Source organism: Pelodiscus sinensis, chromosome 1, assembly GCF_049634645.1.
Source record: "Pelodiscus sinensis isolate JC-2024 chromosome 1, ASM4963464v1, whole genome shotgun sequence".
NCBI classification, from domain to species: Eukaryota; Metazoa; Chordata; order Testudines; family Trionychidae; genus Pelodiscus; species Pelodiscus sinensis.
In genome coordinates, this window is record NC_134711.1 from 125,923,818 (window position 1) to 125,939,237 (window position 15,420).

Genomic DNA, 15,420 nt, shown 5'->3' on the forward strand with positions numbered 1-15,420 from the left:
AAAAGCAGCTGCTTTTCTGGAATAAGTGGCCCAGTGTAGACACAGCCATTGTGATTGTAGTGGTCGGGGGTGTTGTTCCAACCTGTGGACTGGAGGGCTCTCTGTTGGGCCTAAGATATAGGAGAGAGGTAGCTGTCTCTCTCTGTTGCCCAGAAGCAGGGAGATTCAGATAGGGGCTTCCCTCTGCCTTTGAATAAAACAAAAACAAACCAACAAACAAAAACCCAGGGCCTGTTAGCAGTGATAGCGGGGGTGTCACAGACGCTGGCAGGTTAGGGAGGAGTTTGCAGTGTGACAAGGCAGCCTAAATGTCAGTGCCATGGAAAGTAATATCCACCACTCTAACTGAGCATGCAGAGGCCTTAATGCTGGGCTCCTCAGCAGCAGGGAAGCTAATGCAGGGCTGTAAGGATTCTTTTGTGATCAGAGATTGGACTGTGCCCATGAAAGCTCATGATCCCATCTCCATGTTTTGTTAGTCTTTAAGGTGCTAATAGACTATTTGTTGTTATTTACGTTTTTCCTGTTACAGACTAACTCGGCTACCCCTCTGAAGCAATTTAACTAAGCAATGGAGAGTGGGGGAGGAGGAAGGGTGTTACCTATCTCCAATACCCAGAGGAAGTAATTTCCCAGGAGCCAGAGGGGTTATTACATAGAGTGGTCATAGGGCTGATAGCTAGAGCAATGTGCGATACAAAGTTGGTTATCTGCATCTGCAGAAATGATCGGCCTGTGGATACCCTTTGAGCTAAAGCGGCTGTCCAAGGATTGGCAGGGCTCTACCGCTGGAGTGGGATTGGTGTGAGGGAGGCTCCAGCGGGCAGCTGCGGGGAAACCTGGGCGAGCTCTAGGGGCAGAGGGTGCTGGCGGCACCGCTTTGGGGTGGCCCAGAGCCCTGCGCCCCGCATAGCAGAGGCCGGGCAGTGGCTGCGGGGCCCTAGCAGACTCTGGTCCCTCTCTGGAGCTTAAGGGGCCCAGCGGAGGCGCCGAGCTCGGGACAGGCGGAGTGGGAGGGAGCCCGCTGCAGGCTCCCGGGGGCAGGCAGAGCGAGCTCAGGCCCGCTGGGGGCTTAAGCCCCCGGGTGCCCAGCGCCCGGCTCAGAGATCGCCCCCTGCCCGCGGGAGCAAAGATCCCCGGCAGGGCCCGGCGGGAGCAAACGGAGCGCGGCTTCTCTCCCCGCGGGGCCGCAGCCGGCGCCTCCTCCGGGCAGCGCGGCGCCCCCCAGCTCCTCCCCGCTCAGCTCCGCGGCCCGGCCCCTCCCCCTGTTTCCGCTGGCAGCAGCCGGAGCCTGGAGCCGCGTCCCACGGTGCAATCGCAGCTCCCCCAGGACCCGGCCCAGCTCCCCGCCCGCTCCCGGGACCCGGTGAGTCCGGCGCCGGCGCGGCAGGGTGGGGAGCGGCTGGGAAAGTTACAGGCACTTTCTAGCCTGAGAAGTTGGGCGGGGGAAGGGAAAGCTGGGGAGACCCGGGGGGGCGGGGTGGAGGAAGGCGGGGGAGCAGTGGGGCAAGTAAGATCCGGATTCAGGGGGCGAGTTGGGGCCAGGTTAGGCCCGGGGGTGCTGGGCAGAAGCAGCAGCAGCGGCTGGGGTGGTGTAAAGGGGATGCAAGGAAAGGTGCGGAGAGAGCGGGGTGCAGCAGGGGAGAGCCTGGGGGTATGCAGAGGGATAAGAGCTGCATATGGGGACGGGCTCACTGCCCCTCTCTGCCATGTGGATGACCCAGCCTCTTGTTTTTCCCCCAAGCTGGCGCGTGTGTCTGATTCCCCCAGAGATGGAAAAGTTAGTGGCAGCAAGAGCAGGGAACAGCCCAACAATGGCTGTGTGGGCTGGGCCCCCTGGGCCAGGGGCTGAAGTGCTCTCGTGAGAAAAGATTTTATTCATTTCATTCGCCTCGTCCTCAAAATAAGTGTGTTTGGAGCGAAGCCCTTTCCTGCTTCTGCTCCCAGCGTCTGTGGGAGGGGGTGTGAGCTCTCGCCCCACAATGCTCCTGTATCACTGCAGCCCAAGCAGAGAGGAGGAACTTCAGGGATGCTAAAGCACAGATCTCAGCTTGGGAGCAGTGCACTGTGGTTGGAGGGGGAAAGCAGGGGAGCTCCTGTACTATAGGCTGAACCAGGGGTTCCCCTATAATGCAGTAGCTCCTGTGGGAAGTGGAGTGCCGCAGGAGAGGGAACATGGGAAGCAGGCTGGCCTACCATACTAGTATGATCCTTCAAAGGGCTGGTCATACCATTTTTGGCTTTCTTCCTGTTGTTTAATGTTTGTTCCTGTTTTCCCCCTTTTGCTTAGAGGAAATGTCAAGAAACATTTCATGTTGAATTTGGTGAAATGTGCTCTTAACTCAGGTCCTGCTGAGGCCTGGGAGGTGTTGGAAGGCAGTCACCTCCTAAGGAGGTGGCATGTAGGGTATAGGGGGTGCAGCACAGGAGGGGCTGTGCATAGAAAATAGGGTACAATGGGACAAGGATGACACTTTGGGGGGGGAGGTATATTTGTGGGCGACAGTTGCAATTCGGTTACTGCGTCCCTTTATTAGTGCTCTAGTGTGTTGTCATAAGATGGTATTCCCATGAATTTGTGATCAAAGGACTGGGAGTCAGAACATCCGAGTTCTCTCCCGAACTGTACCCAGAACTTCCTGTGTGACTTTACTGCTTCTGGCTTGATTTTGAAAGATACAGAGTGCTCACAGCTTCCACTGACTTCAATGAAGAGTCCGGATGCAGAGCAACTGTGAAAAATCAGGCCATTAGCCCCCTCTCTGCTTTTGCCTGCACCTAACCCTTACCTGTTGGGAAAAGCCTTCTTTTATAGAAGGTTTTATGTAACTGCAAAGCTGCTGCTGTTTTTGTATGTTTAGTTGCTATATTAAACATATATTATATTATATTATATTATATTGCTTTTGATGCCCTTCTCTGCAATGATATAGAATAATTATTGCCAAAGAGGAGGATGCAAACAAGACTGGTAGGTATGGCACCCAAGGCCAAATTTACAGTTCTCAAGACTTTTACAATGAAGTGATGTGGGTCAGCTTAAAAAAACCACGCATGATTTAAATAGCATTTCATTACCTCTTGCTTCCTTTTTGTATTTTTCTTAGTGTGAATAATTCAAATTAATTAAGTCAAGTTAGCTTGAGCTTATAGATGCTTTCACTTTTGCAGTCTTAGTGCTGCAGTGTTTGGGTTGCAACAGTACAGGCAGGGTTTGGAGCAGGGGACTGCAGAGATGTGCTCCACTATCTAAGCTTCCTTTTAAACCAACTAATCATAGTCCTTGGGGTTGCCAAGAAAACCTTGAAGACAGAATCAGAATTTAGGCAACACAGCAGCATCTGCCTGTTTCAGACAACTTGAAACAATAGCTCAGAAGTATGAAATAACACCTTCTCTGAGATGAATGGGACAACTCTGAAACTACAGTCAACATCAATGTATAATTTAATTACTTTAAACATATTAATTTAGTTCACCATTGATAACTAGCAGAAATATGGTTTCCATGTCCTTTAGTCTCCCCATGAAAACTTCTATGATTCAGTTGTGCATTATCAATTAAAAAAATAAATCCCTGTGAAAAAAGGAAGTGCGAGAACAACATAGTTAATAAGGAATTATTTTGGGGAAGTTCTGTGACACAGGAGGTCAGACTCAATGATCACATTGGTCCCTTTTAGCCTCGGTGTCTGTGAAACCATTACTGAAACTGCTGTACTGATTGTATGATTCAGTTTCACATTTAACTCCACAAAAACCTCCATTTTAAAATGGATGTGATGTTGCAGCAGAATTTACACCACAGAATCTAGGGAGTTGGGCTCAGAGTCTAGTTCCTGGGACTTGCTATGGAGTCCAGGAAGCTTTTACTGCAAGGGATTGCTTGTGTAAAAACAATTGTAAATGTTTTTTTCTGCCTTACTTGGGTTTTACAAAATCTCATGTTTGTCAGTTTTCACAGTTGGGCTAGTTTTAAGTGTCCCATTAATTTTCTTTATTTCAGAAATGTCCTCAGATTTATTGTTCTATGAAAAGAGCAGAGGTACTTGTGTCAGCTCAACCAAAACCAAATCTGGGGTGGGTCAGAGCAATTTTGAGTGTTATAACTAAGACACAAGGGCTGGCACTTCAGTTTATTAATAGGGTGCTAATATTGTAAATATCTCTACCTGTGGGAAATCTGGAATAGTAGGGTGCATATACTGTCTGGCAGAGGATAGAGACTGAGGAATCTATTCATGGTTTGCATTGTTTCTTTGTTTGAGATGTTTCTCTTCTAACCAAACTGGATGAAAAAGGACGGGTTAAGTTCAAGAAAGGGCAGTTCACTCCTTACTCTTACTTGCACTGTGTTCTGAAATCTTCTCTCTAAGTCCCTCTGTAGCTTTCCCACTGGATTCTCCTGTTTTCTCAGAATAAAATCTGTGTACAGGCAGTCCCCGGGTTACGTACAAGATAGGGACTGTAGGTTTGTTCTTAAGTTGAATTTGTATGTAAGTTGGAACTGGTACATATTGTAGGGGGGGAAACTCTAGTCAAACATTTCTCCAGAGCTCAGTTTTATTCTCTCAGACCTCACTTCCCTCAGTCCTTTATTCTCAAGCTGAGGTGTCTGCTGAGAAAAGCCGCTCTGCGTCTGCCTGGTCTGCTGGGGGGAAGCAGCTAGTGTGGGGTTGCCTCACCCCGTTTGTAAGTAGGGATCCGATGTAAGTCAGATCCATGTAACCCGGGAACTGCCTGTACTACTTTATAGTCAGTTCTGTGTTCCTTAGGGTCATACAAAAAAAAAAAACCCTTTAAATTCTCATTTGGGCAGCTTGCTGTTTTCTGTAGCGTGTGTGCAATTCTCATTTGGGCAGCCTGAGCTCCAGTGGGCAGAGAGTTAATTCTAGCTCATCATCGCCACCTTTTGCATGGGTTTTTACAGGAAGGCCATAGAGTGTCTTTCTGGGTGTTGCTTTGGAAAATTTGGCTCTGCATCTGGTGGGAAATGATCTGAGTACAATCCGCAGTTTAGAGAACACTTGTTTCCAGGCTGTGTTAAACAAATTTTGCTGAAGTTCTAAGCACTTGAGCCCATCAATAAAAAATCTTGCGGAATGGATCATGCTGCCTAAGAAGCTAGTCCCTGCAGTAAAATGCACACAGGCAGATCTTGTGCCAAGCAGAACTCCACTATCTGTAAACAAAGTGAAACTGAGTGCACTATTTTTTTTCTCTCAAGCTGAAAGAAATGCAGAAAACAAACATTGGGTGTAGATGGTGACAAGTGAACTGGATTTTTATAATTCTGTTACATCTAAGGGGTTATGTTCTCTGTTGGAAAGATTTGTTTTAGGACATGCCACCTTTTTAGTTACGTTGTGTCATTGTATAATACTTCTGCTTTAGAGCCCCTAAATGTGAACCTAATTTGAAGAAACTGTCTTTGCAACAGTAGCAAATGGAAAGATCTCTTTTTCTTGGATGAAATATGTGAAGGGTGTTACCAGGATGCAGGGGAATTATTTAGTGAGATATAGTGAAACCTATGTTTTCTGGCATGTTGGTGGAATGGAGGGTGCCAATTAGTCAAAAATTCCATTTACTTAAGAATTATACTTATCGGAATACCAATTTCGACATATCTATTTTCTGTTTTATTGTCAACACAACTCTATTATTTCTCTCATTTGCTTTTTGCTTGTATCTTGGATGCTATAGTCGTACGATATTTAATATGATAATAAAAGACAATACACCAAGTAATAAGACAACCAGTCACAATGATGGATACAAATAGAAAGAACAGCTTTCTGCTCTTCTCAGCTAACTTGAGTGTAGCCTGACTGCTCTTGGAAATATTCTAGTCCCAAATAGCATTGGCTATTCCAGTTAGCTTCAGCATTGATTCTAGTTACAAGATGAAGATTTGTATTGGGAGATATCAGAAGTACTGGTTTCTAGAGCTTTCAGGTTGTTAGTTTTGGATGACGCAACTTTTACTGTACATGGGCTTTAATAAGTAAGATCAAGAGGAAGATATTTCAAAACGGAAAATTTAGCCTGAACATCAGAAAGAAACTTCCTGACAGTGAGATGTAGTAGGCTGTCATCTGGTCTTGCCAAGGGAAGGTTAGTAAGTCCCATTGGTTAGGACTCTGAAAGCTAGAGAGAGAAACACTAGAACATATTCTTCAGGGAACTGCCCTGCATTGTCCCCAAAGAGATTTTACAGACTAAATAATTTTGTTCATTTCTAATGCCTATGATTCTTTAAAAGGAAAAAAGGCTTAGTATTTCTGTTCAGTTGTCTGATATATACATTATGATAACATTGCAAGAATAGTCTCAGTTAAAAGGACTGTCACCTTTTAAAGAAGCACAATAGGAATATTTGCATGATGTATTTTAAATTCCTTTGAAATAAAATTTTCCTTTGGATGTAAAAGTTTTCCCTGAAACACTTGAAATCATGTAACACATTTGCAGCCCTGGATTGATGTCTGGTAATTCTGAAGCTGGAAGTGGAAGTGACTAATAGCTGGGGAGTCAACTTTCATTGTCTGTATTGAGAAAAATACAAAAAGGAAATCAAGAGCATTAAATAGTGGAAAGTAAATTACATTTGGCCCATACAGTTTTTTGTACCAATTTAATTGTGTCAGTAGTGTGTGTATGTGATTTGTGTACTGATATCCTTTACAGCCTCATCGTATGGGTGCAGATTTATCACTATGAAGTGGCTTGTGCTGGTTTAGTTTATTGCCCTAATGAGCTATATTCAGGAGAAGCTCCTTTATACAGGCATATCTGCATCCCCCCTAGAATACTGTACTACTTTAACAGTATGTTTCTAAACCAATTTATTTAAAGCAGTATACAAAGTGTGTGTGGACCATCCTTAAAATCCTCTGACTCCCAATAACCCAAGCACCTGGCTCGTTGAAATTTAATATTGAACATTGTGTCTTCTTTGGACTATTCACTAGTTGCAGTATTGTTTGCAGGATCACCCTAAATTGGTGTTAAACACAGGCAGAGAGGTTAAAAAAGTCATCCCAAAAAATCTTTAAAATTGAGGAGGGAAATGGAGAATGCCTTTTGAAATTCCTGATTTGTTTAATTTTCATTATTTTAATCTGAAATTTTCCATACTTTAATTTGGAGCAAGGATGAGTGTGTTTTAAATCACTTTACACTTTTCTTAACATTCACTTATCTCAATGCTGTCAGCTTCAATTTGTACTTTATACTGAAAATGTAGTTCCGTGAGTGAGGGAAAAAATGTTTTGCCCTGTTTGAAGAAACTGGGATTTGATAAACTGTAATTGAAGTAATGTAGGTTTGGAGACTGTGCTAAATATATCTAGAGTGTTCTTTTCCTTCCTGAGTCAAGGACAACATTGCAGAGTATTATTTATATGTATTTGAGAGCACTTTGGAAAAATCCTGTCAGGCAGATGGAATACTTCTCTTGATGTGTCAGGGAAACTTCATCCGCAAATTATTCAGAATAAGTTTGCATTTAAAATAAAACCAAGTTTCTAGGCGGTAGGCTTGGAATGATAACCTTTCAAATATGAATACAGGCAGTCCCTGGGTTACGTACAAGATAGGGACTGTAGGTTTGTTCTTAAGTTGAATTTGTATGTAAGTCGGAACTGGTACATATTGTAGGGGAAACTCTAGCCAGACATTTCTCCAGAGCTCAGTTTTATTCTCCCACACCTCACTTCCCTCAGTCCTTTATTCTCAAGCTGAGGTGTTTTCTGAGAAAAGCTGCTCCGCGTCTCCCTGGTCTGCTGGGGGGGGGTGGGCGCTAGCTTCACGTCTCCCTGGTCTGCTGAGGGGAAGCAGCTAGTGCGGGGTTGCCTCACCCCGTTTGTAAGTAGGGATCCGATGTAAGTCGGATCCATGTAACCCGGGGACTGCCTGTACTTTAAATCTATGCAGTATCTTATTGTTAAGTTTGCACACATGCATCTTCAGTGCTTCCCCAAGCTTTGCCAGACAGTCCTGGAGTGGAATTGAGAAAACTGATGGTCTCCTATCAGATGGGTGGACATACACTCAGACTTTAAGGTCAAATAGGACCATTGTGGTCATCTGGTCTGATCTTCTGACCATTGCAGCACCCATCCACTCCTCTAATAGACCCCTAACCTCTGGGTGAGATACCCGAGTCCTCAAATCATGGTTTATAGACTTCAAGTTACATAAAATCCACACTAGTTTAAACTTGCAAGTGATTGTGTCCCATGATGCAGAGGAAGGCGCAAAATCCCCAGTGGTCTTTCACCACTCAGACCTGGGGGAAAATTCCTTTCTGCCCCCAAATATAGTTAGATCCTGCACAGGTGGGCAAAACCTACCAACCAGATACCACAGAGAATTATTTGCTGGTAACTCAGAACCTTCCCCATCTAGTGTCCTGTCTTCAGTTGTTGGGGAGTATAGCTACTGGCAGTCACCGATGGGCCACATGCCATTGTAGGCAGTTCAATCATGCTAGCCCCTTTATAAACTTATCCAACTCAGGATAAGGCCATTTTTGAAGCCCATTAGGGTTTTTGTCCCCGCTGCTCCCCTTGGAAGGTTGCACCTTTGATGGTTGGAAACCTTAAATTTTGAGCCTAAACTTGTGGATGGCAACTTTGTATTAATTTGTTCTTGTGCTAATACTGTCCTTAATTTAAATAACTCCTCTCCCTCCCTAATATTTATTTCTCTGATGTATTTATAAGGAGCAATCAATATCTTTCAGCCTTCTTTTTCAAAGGTTAAGCAAGCTAGATTCTTTGAGTCCTCTTTTGTAAGGTAGATTTGCCATTCCTTGGATCATCCTAGGTGCCCTTCTCTGCACTTGTTCCAATCTAAGTTCATCTTTCTTAAAAATGAGAAACCAGAATTGCATACAATTCCAGATGAAGTCTTACCAGTGCCTTTTTGCAGTGGCACTGACTCTTCCCTGGCTCTGCTGGAAATACCTCACTTGATGCACCCCAGGACTGCATTCGTGTTTTTCACAGTCATACCACTTTTTCTCATAGGGTGTGTCTAGACTACAGAGTTTTGTCGACAAAAGTGGACTTTTGTCGACAAACCTATACCTGCGTCTACACTACCGCTGAGTTCTGTCGACATAACGTCGACAGAACTCAGCAGTTTTGTCGACGCTGGTAAACCTCATTTTATGAGGCATAACGCCTTTTGTCGACAGAGTTTTGTTGACAGAAGGTGTTATTGCATCTAGGGTTGTGTCTAGACTACAGGGTTTTGTCGATAAAGCAGCTTGCTTTGTCGACAGAACTGGATGTAGTCTAGACGCTCTTTGTCAACAGAAGCTTTGTCGACAGTATTTGTCAACAAAACTTCTGTCGACAAAAGCCTGTAGTCTAGACGTACCCATAGTCATTTTGTGATCAACCAGCACACCCAGGTCTTTCTTCTGCTTTGTCACTTCCAAGTACCCAGTTTAGGGACTAAAACCAAGAATTTTTTCTATAAATGCATGACCTTGCACTATTAGGGTACGTCTACAAGCAGCATTATTTTGGAATAACTGAAGTTACACTACAAGCCTTTATTTCAAAATAATGTTGAGCTGGAGGACTGCTTTCTCCAACTCCTGTAACCCTTGTTTCATGAGAAATAAGGGAAGTTGAAGAAAGAGTGTTCTTTCTTTGACATCTTGCTGTGTAGACAGCACCAAACGCCGAGTTCAGCTATTTCGACTTAAACTACGCAATTGATGTAGCCGAAGTTGTGTAGCTTAAATAGACTTTAGCCCTGCTATGTAGATGTGCCCTTACATTTAATCTAGTTTCTGTTACTCCAGTTTACAAGATCCTCCAGGTTTTCTAGCATGATATTCCAGTCCTCCTCTGCATTGGCAGTACCTCCAAACTTTGTGTTATCTGCAAATTTTATTAGCACACTCCTGATTTTTGCGCCAACATCTGTAAATAATGTTAAATAAGATTGGTCCCAAGACCAGTCCCTGAAGATCTCTCCTAATAACCTCCCTTCAGATGAACAGTTCACCTTTCTAGTATGATCCATTGTAGTCTCCCCTTTCACTAGTTCCCTATTCACTTTTCAGTTCTCATATTAATCTCCATTTTCTCCAACTTAACCATTAATTTCCTCTGTGGAACTGCCTTAGCTGTCTTACTGATATCCAGGTAGACTAGATCTACTGCATTTTCTTTGTCTAAAGCATCAGTTATCTTCTCAAAGAAGAGATCAGGTAGCTCTGGCATAATATACTTTTTGTAAAACCATGTTGTATTTTATTCCAATTACCATTCACTTCTGTGTCCTTAACTGCTTGCTCTTTCAAATTTTGTTCCAAGACCTTACATACAATAGAGGTCAGTCTAACAGGCCTGTAGTTTTTCCAGTCATACGGTACAACACCCGAGTTTATAGATTAATTACAAATCTTTGCTATTGGCCTTGCATTTTCCTGTGCTAATTTAGTTTATATTCTTGGATGGAGAATATCTGGGCCTGCCAATTTAGTCCCATTAAGCTTTAGAGTTTGACTTCCAGGTCAGATGTGGTAATTTCTACCTCCACATCCTCATTTGCCACACTGCCACTAAACCTAAACTCTTCATTACCCTCATTAAAAAGAGAGAAAGTATTTGTGTAGGTGTTGGGCCATGCTTAGATAATCTGTAATCTCCATCCCCATCCTTCGTGGTTAGTGATCCCATTTCTTTCCTGTTTTCTTTTTATTCATATAGTGAAAGAATCTTTCGCTGTTGGATTTTAATTTTCTTTGCAAGGTCCAACTGTGACTTTTGGCAGTTCTCACTTTATCCTTATCACTTTCTGATCTCCAAGAGGTAGCTCTCCTTGCAGATCCCTACCATTTTCTAATCCTTATGGGCTTTCTGCTTTCTCTTACTCACCTAGTCTACAACTCCTTACAGTTTTTTCCACTTTGTTTGGGATGCAGCCTATACTTTCTGTAGTTTTGACTTACAGTGATTCTAAGTTTCCTCCACATTCAGATCCTTGAGTTCTTCAGTCCAGTCCTGTCCCCTAACTAATGTCCTTAATTTCCCAAAGTTTACTTTTTGGAAATGAAGCAGTGGAACTGCCAAGAGTCATCAGTTTTATAGAGTGGAGCTGATATGCCCCAAATAACTGTAGAAGCAGGTGCTAAAGTTATTCATATGCAGCAAAGAGGAACCAGAAACAAGCTGGAGGACAGATGGATCAATAGACACCCGCTTTGCCCTCTCCCCAACCTCTTCTATTCAACAGGTTGGAAGTTTTGGGGGATGGGAGTGGAACAGAGTCAGAGTTTCTTTTCTCTCCTAGCAGTGAGAGCAGAGTAAAATGTGGTACTTCAGATTCACTGGACACCTATTAGCTAGCTAGTGACTTATGGATAAGATGAAGCTCCCATGCTGGCAGGGTAAAGAAACAGCACTGTGGCAGAAATTCCAGCAGACAGCCCCATGCCAGCAGTTTACAAAGACAGAGAGGATGTTTGACTCATTGTCATCTCCCTTTTTTAACCAGCTCCTTATCCACCAAGATCTTGCCCCCATTTTACAAAACCCCTTCCTGAAGAAACTCTGGAGTGGGGCAGAGACAGGACCACAGTTCAGGTGAAGGAAAGTATAAAGAGAATGTTTAGAATAGGATTTTTGATGGCCTGTGTGACTTAAACTTCCTCTTTTAGAACAGTGCGTGTCACCTTTTCCATACCGCCTCATCTGTCCTCAGGGCCCTCTTCCCATTTAATGATATGGAAAGGGCAGTTTGAAACCCCCCTAATTTAGCATGCAGCAGTAAAATATCTAACCCTACGTGCGGTACTTCAGTATGCCAGAGTGCACTTTACATTACAGGCAGTCCCTGAGTTATGCAGATCCGACTTACGTTGGATCCGCAGTTACGAACGGGGCCCTCCCTCTCCCTGGTCTCCAGCAGACCAGGGAGAGGAAGCAAAGTGGCGGAATACGCGGGCAGCGGACAGCCCAGACGCGTCTGCGCTGTCAGCTGGCTGTGTGCTCCGCGGCTTTGCTCTGCTCTGCTCCCCGTCCCCCTGGTCTGCAGACCAGGGGGACGGGGAGCAAAGCAGAGCAAAGCCACGGAGCCCGAGGGCAGCAGGATAGCCACGGCGCGTCTGGGCTGTCCCGCTGCCCCCGTGCTCCGCGGCTTTGCTCCGGACGCCTGTGGTACAGCAGCTGGGGCGCTGCTGGTTGGTCCCGTAGCCCCGCTCTGCCCCAGGTGTCCCAAAGTCAGCCGCTGCTGAAACTGACCAGTGGCTGACTACAGGAAGCCCCTGCTCCGGGCTTCCTGGAATCAGCTGCTGATCAGTTTCAGCAGCAGCTGACTTGGGGATGCCTGGGGTTCTTAAGTTGAATCTGTATGTAAGTCAGAACTGGCCTCCAGATTCAGCCGCTGTTGAAACTGATCAGTTTCAGCAGCGGCTGAATCTGGACGCCAGTTCCGACTTACATACAGATTCAACTTAAGAACAAACCTACAGTCCCTATCTTGTACGTAACCCGGGAACTGCCTGTACTTGCGTAGAGGGATCCGCTATGGTGTGACATAACACAAAGGGGTTACTGATATTGAACGTTGCTATGCATGATTGGTGAAATAATCAAAGTATCTGTGTGGAAGAGATGCTGCCAGTTTATTGACACTGAGCATTTAAAGACATATGGCCCTACCTGTGACACTCTGAGTATCTTTAATTATGAGAATTGAAAAAGATAGAGTTTAGTGAAATTATGTTGCCCATTGCAAAGTGTAGGGAGTAAAAATAGAACAGCATGCTTTCACTTTCTGGTTCTGCCCTAATACAATGCAACAAGATTTGAATTGAAGACGTTGCGGGGAGAATATTTATAGACATGCATTCACTGAGGGTTTGTCTTTACTAGAGAATATGTTTAATGTGGGCGGAAGGACTTGCTAGTGAGTATGATGTTGACCATGAGTGTCATGACATGACATGACATAAGAATGGCCGTTACTGGTTCAGACCAAAGGTCCATCTAGCTCAGTTGCCTGTCTGCTGACAGTGGCCAGCACCAGGTGCCCCAGAGGGGGTGGACCAAAGACAATGATTAAGCAATTTGTCTCCTGCCATCTTTCTCCAGCCTCTGAGAGATGGTCCTTGTAGATGAAGTCACAGTGATAATTATGTCGTCTAACTTGGCTCCTTCCAATCCACTGCAACATCTGAGTTGCATTTGAAATAATTGTTATGATTTGTAAATTCACCACTTTGTTCCAAAAAATGTAACACTGAAACATATGTGCTGAAACTGTGCTGTCAAATAAAATGCCCTACTGCCCGAAAATCAACTACAATTAATTACAAATTAAAGAAAATATGGGAGATAAATCTTTTTCCTCCGTTTCCTTTGAGCATAAAAGCACTCTGTATATAGTCAGTTTCTCCTGTTGTGTGCCATGTTCCTGTCAACAAACTGGGAGAGAAATCACTTAAAAAACCCCTAATTTTAAAACCACAAAAAGCTTGCAGGGGGATATAATACCTGAGACTATTGATAATATTCTTTGGTGTTACTCAGTTTTTAAAATGAAACTGTCTCTTTAAAAGACAAAAGCCCCACAACTTTTTGTTGCTGAATGCTCACAAAAAAGCTTATGCTTCTCTTGCCAGTTCAGCAGCAGAAACCTAGCAATATTCCCAGTGCTGGCTATGATCCTGTCAACTTCAATTATGTTGTGCAATCACAAGTGAATCACATTGGCTTACAGAGTATTACGTACATTTGGGGAAAAAAACCCTAATGATTTGGCAACTAGAAAATAAAACTGGTAGAGAGAGCTCCTTTCCAGCTTTGCTCTAAACTGAAGAATAGAAATATAGTAAAATAAAGGGAGGGTTAGTGCAGAAATCTAATAGTGGTTGGTTTCTATTTAATAAATAAACCTTTCTTGTGCAGATTCCACAGACTGCAGGGAAATATTCTGACCAACAGGAATAATCATTTTTAAACCTCATCTCCCTCCCTGATTTTTACTTGAGGAAGCACCTGAATTGCTCATGAATTTTATAGAGTAAGCACCACAGAGTCAACTTATCCCTGTTGGGGCCATAACTCAGCTTCCCTATCTCTAGCAGTGGTTTGGTTTTAGATACACTCTGGAATTTCCAAATCACCCCAGCATGGTTTAGTACATTTCAAACTGCACCCCACCCTCTGGGGGCAGGTTTAATGACCCCCTCCCCAATCTCTCCTGACAGTCAGATAAGAGCCCCACCCATGGTAAGCCTGTTTTCCTTATGGCATCCTGAAATCCCTCAGCTTTTCCCGTGAACATGGTTCAGCTGTCATCCTCCTGGGGTCTTTGTCTCCTATGGATAGGCCTACTTTCCTAAGCTCCAACTGCCAGTTTCCTCTGTGGGGAGACCCTCAAATAGCATCTACCTCATGTAGGTGGCTCTTAGACTGAGCAACAGTTAAAGTACTTGGCATGTAAAGGAAGGCTTTTGTGTAACCACTTCCCTTGTTCCCTTTAATTGTAGAGAGTCTTCAGAAGGGAAAAAACCCTCTTATTTGATATTCTCTTAGATGGTATCCTTGTGTGTGTGTGTGTGTGTGGGGGGGGGGAGGCAGGATGAGAAAAGAAGTTAGTTAAGTGCTTATGTTGTTAAAGTCTGATCCTGTTTCCGAAAAGACAAAACAAGACACAGACAAGAGAAAATAGCATCACGAATCATGGGTAGTGTGAATGGTTAGCATAAGTGCATGATTCTTTAATGGTATCAGTTGAGCTTTTTGTTTGTACTAGTTCTGTTTTTCTGTATTGGCTTTTGCTCCATTTCCCACCAGTGCTAGTTGCTATAGGTTATTGTGACATTTCTTGAGCCGTCACTTGCCTCTTACAAGTCGAGCTCCCAATTAGGGTAAATGTATAGGCCTAATTATTACAACATACATCTCTGTTAATATATATTATTTCCATTAGGTGGTCATTCCCCTTTTCTAATGAGACTGACTTGTCACATAAAGGGCTGCTTCTGTCCATTGATATTTAATGTCTCCTAATGTAACCTTTGTTTTAGTATCGTGTCCATTGCTTTTATACTGGTGTGCCTTCTAAAATTAAATCTACGTCTGCTTCCCCCCTCTGGAGAGGCAGGTAGGATGTGTGAGAGTACTTTGTCTTGACCGTTCCTTCACAAGCTGAGAGAAGAATTGTGTGTGTGATGGGAAAACTGTGTCAAACGGGAGTCCCGAAGATGGTCAGGTCAGTCAGTGTAATTTTTTTCCTCTCTTATCCCCTTCTGGATTTCCTTAGCTGCTTGCTCGTTGACCTATGTGTGTGCCACTAAGAAGTGGGATCTTAAGGTGGGATTTCAGACGCACTTAAGCATTGACCTAACGCTGCCCGCAAAGATGTTAGCAGCAAACCTGCCATTGA

The 15,420-nt window shown here is 44.1% G+C and overlaps 1 protein-coding gene across 1 annotated transcript in view; it reads left to right on the top strand.

Moving 5' to 3' along the window:
- Positions 1-1,045: 1,045 nt before the first annotated feature.
- TSPAN9 (tetraspanin 9) overlaps positions 1,046-15,420 on the top strand; it is a 271,410-nt gene continuing 257,035 nt past the window's right edge. Inside the window, exon 1 of the mRNA XM_075900398.1 lies at positions 1,046-1,366. The gene's annotated coding sequence lies outside the window, so the exon portion shown is untranslated. The remainder of the gene's footprint in view (positions 1,367-15,420) is intronic.